We start from the raw sequence: 14,785 nt of genomic DNA, 5'->3' as shown, positions 1-14,785 counted from the left end.
GCCTTACATTCCTAAGTTCAATAAGATATACTATAATAGTCCCTTGTCAATGTTTTCTGAGACCTCTGGTCCTCTCTTTCTTCCCCTCCAGCTCTCTCTCTATAGTTTAGGAATCTCAGCTCATATGGTGGTAGTTTAGGCAGCTACTTCTGCCCAATCACTCCTCCCAATTTTTCCCCCATCAGTGAGAGCCTTCTTTCGGATAATGTTTACCTAGCTAAAATGAAGGGCATCACAGGTCTAACATATACAAATGAGGGTGGAGGAAGAATGGGAAATATATCAATTATTTGTATATCATCCTATCACATTCATCTGTCCAAATAAATTGCAGCATATGGTCAGTAAATTATCTTATAATTCTTATATATACTGCCACACTTTGCACAGAGTTAAATGTATAGTAGATACCAAATTGGTCATTTTAATTTGTTGACTGAGCCAATAAGTCCATTGAGATAGAGTCTACACCCTTTATATGTTCAGTTTTTCTCTCCTCCGGAGGAAGGTTTTACCTCTGATCCTTTTGAAGTCAATAAGCATCTTTCTCTAAACAGCTACATAGACTACTAGTGCCTAATGGATAATTTTCTGTTTGGAAACAAATGGAGAAGAAGATATGGGAGAGGGAGAGAGAGAGAGTTCTTGTGCACTTCATATCCATGAAAGCATATTCTTAGTTCCATTCTGGCTGGAAATAGAGAAATCAGGCCCAGCAGTTCTTAACCTATAATTTTTGGTGCTTTGATTAATTCAGGAGCACAATAACCATAGTTTACAATGTGCTTTGTTAATATTTTTAAGATTTATTGATTTTAGAGATAGAGAGTGAATTGGAGGAGGGACAGAGGGAGAGGGAGAGAATCCTCAAGCAGACTCCCTGCTGAGCACGAAGCCCAGTGCTTAACCGACTGAGCCACCCAGGCACCCCTCAATCAAGTAGATTTTATAGCTTGCTGATTTTCTAAAACATCCTTATAAATGAATTTTTTATTATTATTACTATAAGACAGTGTGATTATGTCGACATTGATATAATATATGTGGGAAGCAGTGGAAGACTCTGCAGTGTTGATCTAGCATGAAACATAAATCAGAAATCACTCATTATGTGAATGAATAAAACAGGAATTCTCCACTCACTTTCCAAGTTATCAATATAATTAGCAGGTGTCAAGAGCTCAGATTTATCTAAAGAGCAGCATTTTTTCAAAATTCAAATCATCAACTATTTATCTCTTTAATTGAAACTTCAAGGCAAATCAATAAAAATATTTTTGGAAAAAGAATAAAATAAATATACCACATATTTTATATACCAAGTGTATGTCAAAGTTTACAAAGTAAGGAAAACCTACTATGCAAATCTAGAGAGCCAAGAAGTAGAACAGCATTGGTAAATATGGGAGACACTTAGAAGTTTCCAATAAAAATTTTGACTAAGCCTGGTTGATTTTGGAGAGCTAATTTCAAGGTCTGATTAACTCTTTTAGATTATTAGCTTCATTTAGTAAACTATTATTTCCAAAAAAACTAATAATTGAAATACATGCACATCTAATAACCAAGTATTCATTGCAGATGACACTGTTTCTAAGAAAAAGTTCCTTCCTTTTAAAAAGTATTTTCAATGCAGGGGCGCCTGGGTGGCTCAGTCGTTAAGCGTCTGCCTTCGGCTCAGGTCATGATCCCAGGGTCCTGGGATCGAGTCCTGCATCGGGCTCCCTGCACCGCGGGAAGCCTGCTTCTCCCTCTCCCACTCCCCCTGCTTGTGTTCCTGCTCTCACTGTCTCTCTCTGTCAAATAAATAAATAAAATCTTTAAAAAATAAATAAATAAAAAGTATTTTCAATGCAAAAAGAACAGGAAAAGGAAATGATCTTTAGTGTGAATTTTGTCCTCGCTACTCAGTTTTCTTTCTGAAGCTAGATATTTCATTTCATCACACCAGATAGTTTCATCATTATACTAGATTTTGATGTCAAATAAAACTGAATTTCATGGAACCAGTAACTATATAAGCAGGCACAATAAAGCACAAGGACTTCTCAGAGAAACACTTGGAAATAACAAAATATAAATCATGAATATAGTTATTTTGTCTTTAAATAGTGAATCATTTTCTAAATCTAGATTTTTATTTCAAATATTCTGATTCAAAATTTATTATATTAATAATATTGTTGAAAAAAATGTATTGAGCCAAGTCTTCCTTGGTGCCAAAGTCACTCTCCAGTAGTGAACATAACAGTTCCAGAAAGCAAAGTTCCAGTAGCTTGAGAGAGTTAACACTCCTCTTGAAGGATTAATTTAAATCCAAAGAAAATACAAACCCATAAATGTAGAGATTTTCATTAAATGGAAATTAAGAGGAGCACTTTGGAGGACTGGTACAGAGAAAACTAGGTTAAGAAATATCCTTTCAGGTGGAAAGAATAATAACCATGTAAAAACTACTAAAGGTTATTTAAACACAAATATCTTATGATGTGTATTTGGCCATAGTGTTTGGAATGTTTAAGAACACTGGGGATTGTTAAAAACACAATATGCAAACTTTTTAATACACATACGTATTTTTCCCTCAGAATCTAAAAGCAAGCAGAATTTCACTCCCCCAAGATCCCAGGTATCTATGCCCATACAGAATGCCTTCCAGCCAACTCTCCTTCTTGGCTCAGAATCCCAGGTATGGTTCGCATGATGTTAATGAAGTTAATTACTCAACCTGTGATCAGGATGCCAACCCACCTCATGCCCTCAGGGACCTTGTTCTATCTGTTACAGACTCTTTCTCCAATATCTTCAACATCTTTATTTACCCAGCCAGGTTGGTACCCTTAATCGTTCCCTCTCTGCTGGGCGACCCGTGCGCTATGTGAGAGGCGGCTATGTTCCCAATGCATAGGCAATTGCTCCAGGATCTACTTCCTACAGTTTGCTTCAATGCCTTTCATGACAGCTTTATTTACTCTGTTTTTATCTTATTGCCTTAGATCCCCTAGATTCATTAAAGTTGAAAAATCTGCCTGCCTTTGATTTTCTCTCTCCTCTCGGAGTACTTTGGAGGACTCTGTTCTGCAGCCCAGAGGCCAGCCCTGCCCATCCCCCACCCAGCTGGCTGCCTCCTGGTTCTTGCACCCACCTCATGGCCTGGGCTTAGCTGGCCTCTATTTATCCACATATGGACTCAGCCCAAACTGAATCTTTTCTTACAGCTTTTTTAAAAAGATTTTATTTATTTATTTGAGAGAGAGAGAGAGAAGCACAAGCGGGGAAGAGGCAGAGGGAGAGGGAGAAGCAGACTCCCTGCTGAGCAGAGAGCCCGATGCAGGGCTCAATCCCAGGACCCCTAGATCATGACCTGAGCCAAAAGCAGGCTCTTAACTAACTGAGCCACCCAGGTGCCCCTTTTCTTACAGCTTTTAAACATAGTCAGTTCTGCTCTATCCAAAAAAACCTCTCATTGCTTATCTCAAACCCTTCTATAGCCCTAACCCTTCTCTCTCCTTCCTTTTTTTTTTTTTTTGGTCAAGCTCCTCGTAAACATAACCTACCTTCAGCTTCTACTTCTTTACCTCACAACCCTGAGGATACTGGCTTCTGTTTTCAGCAGCATATTGAACTTGCTCCTACTGAGAATGTCATTGACCTAATTACTAGCTCCAATGGATACACTTCTGAATTTATTTTAGTTCAACTTTTGGTGGCCTAAGGCTCTACGGACCATCCCTTTCTCTCTTGGAATTCTTTCCTATGATATATGTGCAGTTCCTTCTTCTGGCTTCCTGCTGGGGAACAATAGCATTTAATACTAAAGAAATCGATCTCAAACGTGTAAAAGCATGGAATATGCATCTGCCAATGATTTGTACCATCTAACCTCTGAGTGGCACCACACATTGGTACAAAGCAGCACAAAACTGCATATACATGCTGTCTTTTGGTCTTTAATACCTACTTGTTCGTTGAGGGGGCCAGGAATTATCTCAAGTCCATTATAATTTTTAAGGACAAAGAACCTGGTCTGGGGCCTAAGTTAGATCGGTAGCCCTTAGCAGACAAGTTGTAAAAGAGCCTAATGCTTCTCTACCTAGGAGGTCACCTATTCAGAACTGGGATTCTCCTGCACTTGAGGCATATATGGTTCCCTAAACTTTCCTGATGGAAAAAGAAAGAAAAATGGAATGAGGGTTGAAAAGTGGGAGGAGTCAATTCTTTGCTTTCACTGGAGTTTTCAGAGTGGTTGCTGAAATGAAGGGCTAAAAGCTGGCTGGAGGGTAAGGAGGTGGTTCAAGGAACACAGCGGCACCCCTAGAACAGTATAGTGGAAGCTAAGTGTGGGCCTGCTTTCCCCTGTCACTGAAGTTTCTTCCAGTTCAACAAATAGTCATTGAGTGTCCATTATGTCCCAGGCCTGCTTTTGGGCAATGGAGACACAAAGATGAGGAAGCACAGCTTTGATCCTCAAGAAGCAGCAATCTAGCAGATACCTCCAACACGTGGACATGAAAAATATGGTAAAACATCAGGAATCCCTCCCTCAGCTGGTGGATTCTCTCCCTCTTCCTCTGCTGTATTCACAAACCCATGTAGAGGGAATCTCAAATTTCACCCTTCAGTCCCCTTACAGTCCTGTTCACACCTACCCTTCTGAGCTCCCATAATGACACCTTGGATGAAGAATTTATTACTATCTTCCATTTTTCAAAGGAATTTCATTTCCAGGAAATTTATTCTAGGAGATATCAATGTACCTCCTACATTAGTCTTTAAGATATGCTGCTTCTGTTGGATAAAACATTGGCAGGGTCCTTTGGCTTATACCATGTTATCCACATTTCTGTTCTTTCCTAAGTATTCCTACCGCTTTGGGATTTTAGACATTAGGAGGACAACCAACTTGAATCAAAACAATTATGCAATAATATGCATGCCAAGGCTTCCTGGCACCTCTTGCCAGAAATTCTACGGTGTGAGAGTGTACTGCCCAAATATTTTATTTACATTCAACTTGTCCCAAGGTATTGCACTAAGAATAGGAACAAATATATAGCCTGTTTGTTCCGAGAATTAAGCCACATAGCCAAATTTGGACTGGTTAATGTTATATCTCCCTCATGAATAGAGAATATGGAATTGAAAAATGACTAGCATGGAGGACAGAATGACTCAGAAATCTAAGAATAGCCAAATCATGTGAAAAGATCCAAAAGCTGCTTCAAAATGAACTGCATCTGCCTGACTCACAAATCCAGCAAATTACAATATTTAAATCTATGCAAAATAGCACTTCACTGGCATCACAAACCCAGCAAATTACAATATTTAAATCTATGCAAAATAGCATTTCACTGGCATTTTATCTGCATATTTAATTTTGCTTTGGGTTGGTATGGGTTTGCCTTCTTCCTGTGAGATAGTTTATTAGTTCAAAGGTGTGTTCTAGCTCAAAGAAATAATCTCAATCTAGTTTATTTTGTTTTGTTTCTTTTGGATTATAAATTAATAACTTGGGCTGCTTGGAATCATTTTACAAATAGATTTGAAACTACAGTTTGGATAAACCACACACTCCTCAGACGTCTAGGAGACGCTAACCACCAAATCACCGAGAAAGAATATGAGAGAGAGCCTCAGACACTACGGGAGTTTCCGTGTTGCCCTAGGTGAGCTCATCATCTAGGATTCTGGGAATAATCGGACCCTCCTCCCCCTCAAATAGAGTGTTTCCTCTGCTTTAGTATTATATGCCACTTTCTTGGGATCTAATTGGGAACAGAACTGAGAGAAGTCTGAGAGGACATACTCTTTGCTGTTCTCATCACCATACTCATCCCTGATAAATCGTCAAGAAAGGAATTCAGGATGAGGTCACGGGAACTGAGTATCATCCCGCGCTAGTCACCTCGGTCAGGCACCCTCATCACCAACACACTGTGCCCTCTGAAGTTCCCACGCTTTGATCAGTAAACAGACCTACATCCTGAATTCCTTCCGCGAAAGCCTTTGCATCCCTTTGCTTTCATTAACCTCTGGGTCTCATCCTGGGGTTGGCCTCCCCTGCAACCCCTTTCACATGGAGGTTGTTCCTTACTTCTAAGTGGTGTAGATGGCTTCACCATCTGCCACTGCCATTTCCACACGGTCATTCATTGGGGTAATTGCTGCTTCTTCTGGTCTCACGTCACCTGGAGAGAATACCCAATCCCCTTCATTCCTGCTGCGATGACCTGTGTTTTGTTTAATGCTCTGCTGTTGCTGCCTTGAAATTTTAAGTAACTTTTGATCAAAGGCCTCATATTTTCACTTTGCATTGGGCCTCACAATTGATGGAGCCCATCCTATTCCTGGAGGTAGTCTTGCCCCTTCTAATTCACTCTACACTAAAAACTCAGGCTATGTTTTAAAAAAAGATTTTATTTATTTATTTGAGAGACAGAGAGAGTGCACATGCACTTGAGGGGGGGCAGGAGGTGGAGAAGGTGTAGAGGGGAAAAGAGCAGAGGGGGAGGGAGAGGGACAAGCAGACTCCCCGTTTAGCGGGGAGCTCGACGTAGGACTCAATCCTAGGACCCTGAGATCAGGACCTGAGCTGAAACCAAGAGTTGGAGGCTTAACAGACTAAGCCACCCAGGTGCCCACAGGCTATTATTTTTATCACTTGGCTCATGACACTCCTTTGGTTGAAACACATCGATGGCTTTTCATTACATTGAGAATCAAGTTCTCACTCATATCCTGGTCTACAAAGCCCTGCCTGGTTGGGCTACAGGCTTCCCTCCCCAATTCAACACCCACACTCACTGAAGTTGCAGGCACACTGCCATCTTTCAGATCGTTGTACACAGCAGTGCCTTCCCTGCCTCAGACCCTTTGCACACGTGGTTGCCTTCCTCTGCAACACTCTCTCCTGCACTACAACCTTCTCACCCCTCAAGACTTAACTTCAGTAGCATTTTATATGTCAGGATGTGCTTACTGCCATAACAACCCCAAGTCTCTGTGGCTTATTCAAAAAAAGGTTCATCCCTCAGTCCTGACATAATCATCTGGTTTCTACGGCCAGGCTTCCTAATGAGGAGTTGGGGGCCCTTTTCAGTAGGGTGGCTTCATCACTTTCTAAAGCCTCAGATTCCTTCCCTGGATTGGCTGTGCACAGCAGGAAGATGAAGGACGCATGTGTGGAGCATCACAGCAGAGGGGTATCACCAGGTCTCAAAGAGGAGTTTGCCAATCTCGCCCACATGCCCCTGGCTCCATGAATGTATAAAAGAGCCTGGGAGATGTTGTTTAGCTCTGTGCCCAGAAGGGAAAGGAAATGGGTTTGAGTGCATGTTACTATCTTGGACGCGGTCCCTTACTCAGAGTCTCTCTCTGAACTTTAATCACAAGCAGCTCGCCTCAATTTTACTCTACTTTTGTAATCAGTTTTTCTCACCTCAATTTGCTGGTTGAATTATTTTTTGCATTTTGTTTGTTTAGACTTTCTTACCTACTAGAATGCAAATGCCTTGTGGGCAGAGATCTTACCAATCTTTTTCACTGTTATAGCCTCAGGACTTAGAGCAGTACCAGGAATACGGTAAATAATTAAAAAAAAAAATCTGTTGACTAATTGAATGAGTACAAGAAAAATATCTGTCTTGTTCCCCCCTTGCTAGTAATATTGGTAACTATTCTTGCCTGTCATGCAGGAATGATAGAATGGCAGGATTCCCTTCTCCCACAGAGATTACTGGTGCTTTTAAAGACAGTACATAATGTTTAGAAGTAAATGGTCTGGAATCAGAGTCCCTCGGTTCAAACCCCAAGGTCACCACTTATTAGCTATGTAATCTTGAGCAACCTGCTCAATCTCTCAAGCCCTAGTTTCCTCTTCTATTAAAAAGTATAATAGTATACACATCCCAGGATTATTGTGAGGATAAAGGAGGTAATATATATAAAGTGCTCAGTACCAAGCTATGGTTAATAGCTCAATGAAAGTATGATTATTATTATTCACCACTACATACCCAGTGCCTGGTCCAGTACGTTGCATGAGCAAGCACTCAATATATATTGGTGGAATAAATGAATAAGCGAAAAACCTTCTCTCATAGCTAATGCCTCTAATAAAAACAAGAGCAATCTTTACTGGACCTTCAGTCCATGAAAGACCTTACCTGCTAATGTTCAGCTCTTGGAAGGTGCTTTTATGCATAACAATAGTGGACAAGCCCCAGGGAACACCCAACCTTTTGAAAACCACCTGGCAATGTGTGTCCACTTGAACAAGAGCAGCAAATCTCATTCTCTTCCCTCACAATTTTGTTTAATTTTCATTTTTTTCCAGCTTTGAGATATAACTGACACACCTCACTGTATACATTTAAGGTGTACAGCATAATGGAGTGACTTATATACAGTATGACATGATTACTATAATAATTGAGTTTGCAATTATCACCTCATACAAATACAATAAAAAGAAAAAGAAAAAAAAAGGAAAAAATTTTTTCCTTGTGATGAGAACTCAGAATTGACTCTCCTTGTAACTTTCACATACATATGTCTTATAGCTGTTAACCATATTCATCATGCTCTACCTTCCAACCCTAGCACTTAACGTATCTTATAACTGGAAGTTTGTACCTTTTGACCACCTTCCTCCAATTCCCCTCCCCATACTCCCTGCCTCTGGTAAACACAAATCTGATCTCTTTTTCTAGGAGTTTGGCTTTTTGTTTGTGTTTGTTTGCTTATAAATTCCACATGTAAATAAGATCATACGATATTTCTCTTTCTGACCTATTTCATTAAGCGTTAATGCCCTTGATGTCCATCCATGTTGCCGCAAATGGCAGAATTTTGTCATTTTTTATGGCTGAATTTTATATATATATATAAATATACTGATACCACAGCTTCTTTATCCATTCATCTGTCAGTGGACACTTAGGTTGTTTCCATGTCTTGGCTACTGCAAATAATGCTGCTATAAACATGGGGGTGCAAATATCTTTTCAAGTTAGTGTTTTCATTTCCTTTGGACACATGCCCAGAAGTGGAATTACCAGATCATATGACAGTCCTATTTCTAATTTTTTGAGCATCTTCCATTCTGTTTTTCATAGTGACTGTACCAGTTTACAATCCCATCAACAGTGCAAAAAGGTTCCCTTTTCTTCACATCCTTGCCAGCATTTATTTCTTGTATTTTTCATAGTGACCAGCCTAACAGGTATAAGGGGATATCTTGTTGTGCTTTTGATTTGCATTTCCCTAATGACCAGTGATGTTGAGCATCTTTCCTGATTCCTGTTAGCCTTTCTTATATCTTCTTTAGAGAAATGTCTATTCAGGACTTTTGCCCACTTATAAATTGAATTATTTGATTTTTTCTATCGAGTTGTATGAGTTCTTTCTATATTTTGGATATTAACCCCTTATCAGTTATACAGTTTATAAACATTTTTCCCATTCCATAGATTGTTTTTGCACTTTGTTGATGATAGCTTTTGCAGGGCAGAAGCTTTTTTAATTTGATGTAGTTCCACTTGTTTATATTTTATTTTGCTGCTTGTGTTTGAGGTATCATATCCCAAAAAGTCAAGGCCAAGGCCTGTGTCGAGGAGCTTTTTTTCCTGTTTTCTTCTAAGAGTTTCATGGTTTCAGGTCTTACATTTAAGCCTTAATCTGTGATTTTAAGTATATCTTTCCATTGACGTCTAACCTTTTAATTTTTAAGTCAGGCTTTTTTCACAGACATGAGGTGCACTGAAATTTCTTCCTAGAGAAAGAATAATGATGGAGGAAACAAATGACCAATTAATATTAGAGCAAATGTGAACGTTAGCATTGCCCTATAATTTTAAGATAATTTGAAAAAATTAATCAAAAAAGTAAGTACATGTTCATAAAAAACTCAAATGGTATAGAGGAATACAGAGTAAGAAGAATATATTCCTCCATTGTTGAAAGTCAGTCTGGTCTCCAGAAGCAAACACTGTTAACAATTTCTTGTGTTTGTTTCCAGAAATTATCTATGCATGAATAAGCCTAGGTTTGTTTATTTTTGTTACAAAAAACAAAAATGGACTCCTATATGCAAACTGTTCTGCCACATGCACTACGCCCCCCTTTTTCTTTTTTAACAATAAATACCTTTATTACATGAGCAGAGACGGGAGGGAGGAGGATTTGTTTGCTTTCGCGGCTTTGGTTTTCCCCAGCAAGAACTCCAGCTCTCTGCCCTCTAGCACATGGCCATCTGCCTCCCACGCTGGCCTGGTGGTCTTGTGATGCACACGAGAAGCTTACCCGGCTGGAACTTCTCCTCCAGAAGATGTCGATTTGGGCATTCTTTGACCTTTCATCATATTTCTTCTTCATTTCTTCTATCATTTTCTGTTTAAAATTTCTTCCTCAGGGAAGAATGAAGGGGTGGAAATCGGCGGGGGAGACAAACCATGAGAGACTATGGACTCTGAGAAACAAACTGAGGGTTCTAGAGGGCAGAGGGTGGGGGGATGGGTTAGCCCGGTGATGGGTATTAAAGAGGGCACGTTCTGCATGGAGCACTGGGTGTTGTGCACAAACAATGAATCATGGAACACTACATCAAAAACTAATGATGTAATGTATGGTGATTAACATAACATAATTAAAAAAAAGAAAAATTCCAACCATACACAATACAGAAAAATAAATAAATAATAAAATAAAATCTCTTCCTCCTCAGGAGTCAGCTTGGCCTCCTTGGGACCCAGGGGCAGTGCATGTTTGGGGTGGTGTGCTGTCAAGGAGCATGACACAGTTCTTCACAGGGTCTTGGCAAAGCTGTCCATTGATGGATGCATTGTAGACAACATCAATGACACTTGTTTGGCACATACAACACTTTGAGCCCCAGAAGGAGTGCCCCACATCCAGCTTCCACAACCAGCCTCCAGGCACGGTAATTATTGTTGCCTCCCCAGACTCAGACTGTGTGTGGGGGTGGGGGGGCGGGCAGGGCCCAATCTGCGTGCAGCAGGGCATCCCCGCTCAAACTTCTGGTTCTGATGCTAGGACTTTCTTTTGCTCTCAGTCTTGTGTGTGCCAGTTGTCCTGGGAGATGCCCATCGCTCACAGCTGGCTGGAAAGAAAGCTACCCTGTGCTTTTTTTTATTAACAATCTTTTGTTGTTTTTCCTCAACAGTGCATTTTCCACACCTTTTATTGCCAGCCTAATATTCCTTTACATCGATACACTGTTATTTATTTTTGGTGGTGTGTTTTTTTATCCAGTTTTATTGAGCTAGAACTCACGTATCATATAACTCATCCATTTAAAGTAGAAAATTCAATGGTTTGCTTTTGGCTTTCGGCTCGGGGAGGCAAAGGTGCAACTTTCTTCGGTCGTCCCAAATCCGGGTTCATCCGACACCAGCCACCTCCGCCATGCCGCCTAAGTTCGACCCCAACGAGATCAAAGTCGTGTACCTGAGGTGCACCGGTGGCGAAGTCGGTGCCACATCTGCCCTGGCCCCGAAGATAGGCCCGCTGGGTCTGTCTCCAAAAAAGGTTGGTGATGACATCGCCAAGGCAACCGGTGATTGGAAGGGTCTAAGGATTACGGTGAAACTGACCATTCAGAACAGACAGGCCCAGATTGAAGTGGTACCTTCTGCCTCTGCCCTGATTATCAAAGCCCTCAAGGAACCACCAAGAGACAGAAAGAATCAGAAAAACATTAAGCACCGTGGAAATATCACTTTTGATGAGATTGTCAATATTGCCCGACAGATGCGACACCGATCTTTAGCAAGAGAACTCTCTGGAACCATTAAAGAGATCCTGGGGACTGCCCAGTCTGTGGGCTGCAATGTAGATGGCCGTCACCCTCATGACATCATAGATGACCTCAACAGTGGTGCGCTGGAATGCCTGGCTAGTTAACTACAAAGGAAAATGTTTCAATAAAGGATCATTTGACAACCAAAAAAAAAAAAAAAAAAGAAAGAAAATCAATGGTTTTAGTATGTTTTTAGTATGTTTAGTATGTTTACAGAATGCATCCATCATCACAATTTTAGGACATTTTTCTTGCCTGCGAAAGAAACCTCATAGCCCTAGCCAGCATCTCTGACCTCCTCGACTCTTCCTCAGCTCCTGACAATCACTAACCTACTTTCTGTATAGACTTGCCTGCTCTGGATGTGTCACATAAATGGAATAAGACATTTTATTTAGCTTTCTGTTTTCAAGGTTCATCCATGTTGTAGCATGTAGCAAACATACTACTATTTATTAATTGGGCTCTATTTTTAAAGATTTTGAGTGATTTTTCTAACTACTCTCTAAAAGTATATGTAATTTTTAAATGTACATCACACTATCTTAATTAACATTTAAAAAGTCAGGAATGAAAAGAATCTCTTCATGTGCTTGCTGGATATTAATATTTCTTTCTTTCTTTCTTTTTTTGATGAAATGGCTACAGAAGCACTTTGCCCATTTTATATAGGATCATTAATTTTTTTTCAGTTCTGTGTGAAAGCAAGAAAAATTAGCTTTTGTTTGCCGTATGTGTTGCAAATAATTTTTCCCATTTTTTTCATTTTTCTTTGACTTTGTTTATGGTAATTCTTGCAATATAAAAGTTTGAAATTTGTAAACAGTCAATGCATCATCCATATTTTCCTTCCCTGGTTATTTCGTGATACACAGAGATGACTTCTATGCTCATAAAAAATTTCCTATGCTTTCTTTTGGTGATTTCTGAATTTCATTTAAATCTTGGGTCCATCTGAAATTTATTTCAGTATAGGAATGAGGTAAGTCACAAACTTACTATCTTTTTAAACTTTAAATTGTTAGAAACTGTTTCCACCTTTATTGAGTTTCCTCACTGATCTGAAATGCTACCATCATCATCTACTAAATCTATACATGAATCTAGGTCTATATCCTATTTCTTGAAGCTAATCCACAATTCTCCAGTTCTTTACCAGTCTCCTATCCTTTAGGTTATGATAGCTTAACTTCAAATTTAATATCTGATAAACCTGGTTCTAGCTCACTACTCTTTTTCTTTCCAGGATGTTTCTAATTATTCTCAACTGATTATTTATCAGTAAATTTTTTTTTAATTTTGTCCATTTACTCCAAAATATACCTACTGGCATTTTAATTACATATAATAATAAGGAAAGTAGGCTTCTTCACAACATTGATTCTTTTTATCCCAGAGTAAGGTATATTTCTCTACCCTTTCAAGTCTTTATGTCCATCAGTAGAGTCCTACATATTGTTAAACTTATTTTTAGCTATTTTGCCTTTTTTCTTATTGTTGTATTAACTTCGAACCATTTACCTCACCAAATTCCCTTTCTGTTTGCAAAAGCTTTTCAGTGGATTTTCTGGAAGCCTTCCAGTTATTAATTAGGTAATCCATTAATTTATTCAATAAATAGTTATCAAGCACTAATATGTGCCAAGCATTAATCTAAATACTGGGCAAAAACCAGTGATCAAAGCAGACAAATTTCTTACTCTTCTGGAACTTATATTCTAGTAAAAAGAACAGGATAATAATTAAATACATAATATGTTAGGTGATTATAAATACTAAAGGAAAAATAAATTAGATAAGAGAATAGAGAATTATAGGGGTAGAAAGTAGTTACTATTTTAGGTTGGGCAGTCAGCAAACTCTGGCCTGAATGAAAAAAGAAGGGAGTGAGTTATTGTAACACATGGAGTGAGGACAGAAAAGGGAACAGCAAGTGGAAAGAAACTGAATGAGAAATATGTTCAAAAGACCAGTTGGCTAAAGGTCATAAGTAGGAGGGAGCTGTAGCCAGAAGGACCATGGAACATCTTATGGGTTTTGCATTTTCCTCTGGGAGTCATGAGAAGCCAAGGTTGAGATTTGTGAGGGAAAATGGCATGATTTAACCATTATTTTAAAAAGATCCCTCTGGCTGTGGAGAAAGGATTGAGAAGCAGGTCATTCAAGGTGGGCTGCGTAGGGAAATGGTAGAGGTGAGATGGTGGAGGCTGAAAAGAGGCACCAAGAAAGTGGGGAGAAGTGATCAGATCTGAGATGTATTTACAAGGTTGAACAGGTAGACTGACCCATTAGAAAATAGCAAGAGAAATAGAGAAGTACGAGAATATAGGATTTTCATGAAAGTGCTTTTTTTTGTAATTTATGTCCTTTTCATTTCTAATTTTGTGTTTTTGTACTTTTTCCAGTTTTGTTTGTTTGTAAGTTAGGCTAATGGGTTTTTATTGTTATAGTTTCTCAAAGAATCAGTTATAAAATGTATTTATTCTTTCTAATGTTTTTCTCTTTTATTTCATTAATTTATGTGACCTTTCTTATTTCTTCTTTTTTAAATTAAATTTTGCTTTTTTAAAATATTAATCTGAATAACTAATAATTTTAATTTAATTTCTTCTTTCAGAGCAAATTAAAGATTTATGGCTATCATATTTTCTTTTCTAGCTACAGTTTTTCATATACCAAAGGTTTTTGGATCTAAAGTCTTATTTTCACTTTCCAGCTATGCAATTTTGGCCTAGATTTCCTCTTAGAGTTAAAAAAGAATTTAGAACTTCAGATTGTAATTTTATTTCAATTCTTGTTATAAACTTCTACTTTTATTGCAATATAGTCTGAGAATATGGCCTATAATGTTACTACTTTTTAAGATTTATTGAGATTCCCCTTGCACTCATCTACACAATTTTGGGAAACAACCCATAGAGACTTGAAGAGAAACATTTTCTGTAATTATTAAATAGAATTAAG

General features: G+C 38.8%; 2 pseudogenes; one reads left to right on the top strand and one right to left on the bottom strand.

Moving 5' to 3' along the window:
• Positions 1-6,099: 6,099 nt before the first annotated feature.
• On the bottom strand, positions 6,100-11,109 carry LOC114200898 (small ribosomal subunit protein eS8 pseudogene; annotated as a pseudogene).
• Positions 11,110-11,410: 301 nt separating this feature from the next.
• Positions 11,411-11,956, top strand: LOC114200907 (large ribosomal subunit protein uL11 pseudogene; annotated as a pseudogene).
• Positions 11,957-14,785: the final 2,829 nt, after the last annotated feature.

This window comes from Eumetopias jubatus, unplaced genomic scaffold (assembly GCF_037043125.1).
Source record: "Eumetopias jubatus isolate StellerSeaLion01/CBP00866 unplaced genomic scaffold, mEumJub1_p1.0 scaffold_8, whole genome shotgun sequence".
Lineage (NCBI taxonomy): Eukaryota > Metazoa > Chordata > Mammalia > Carnivora > Otariidae > Eumetopias > Eumetopias jubatus.
Note: the sequence above shows the minus strand (reverse complement) of the source record. Positions and strands in the feature narration are given on the sequence as shown.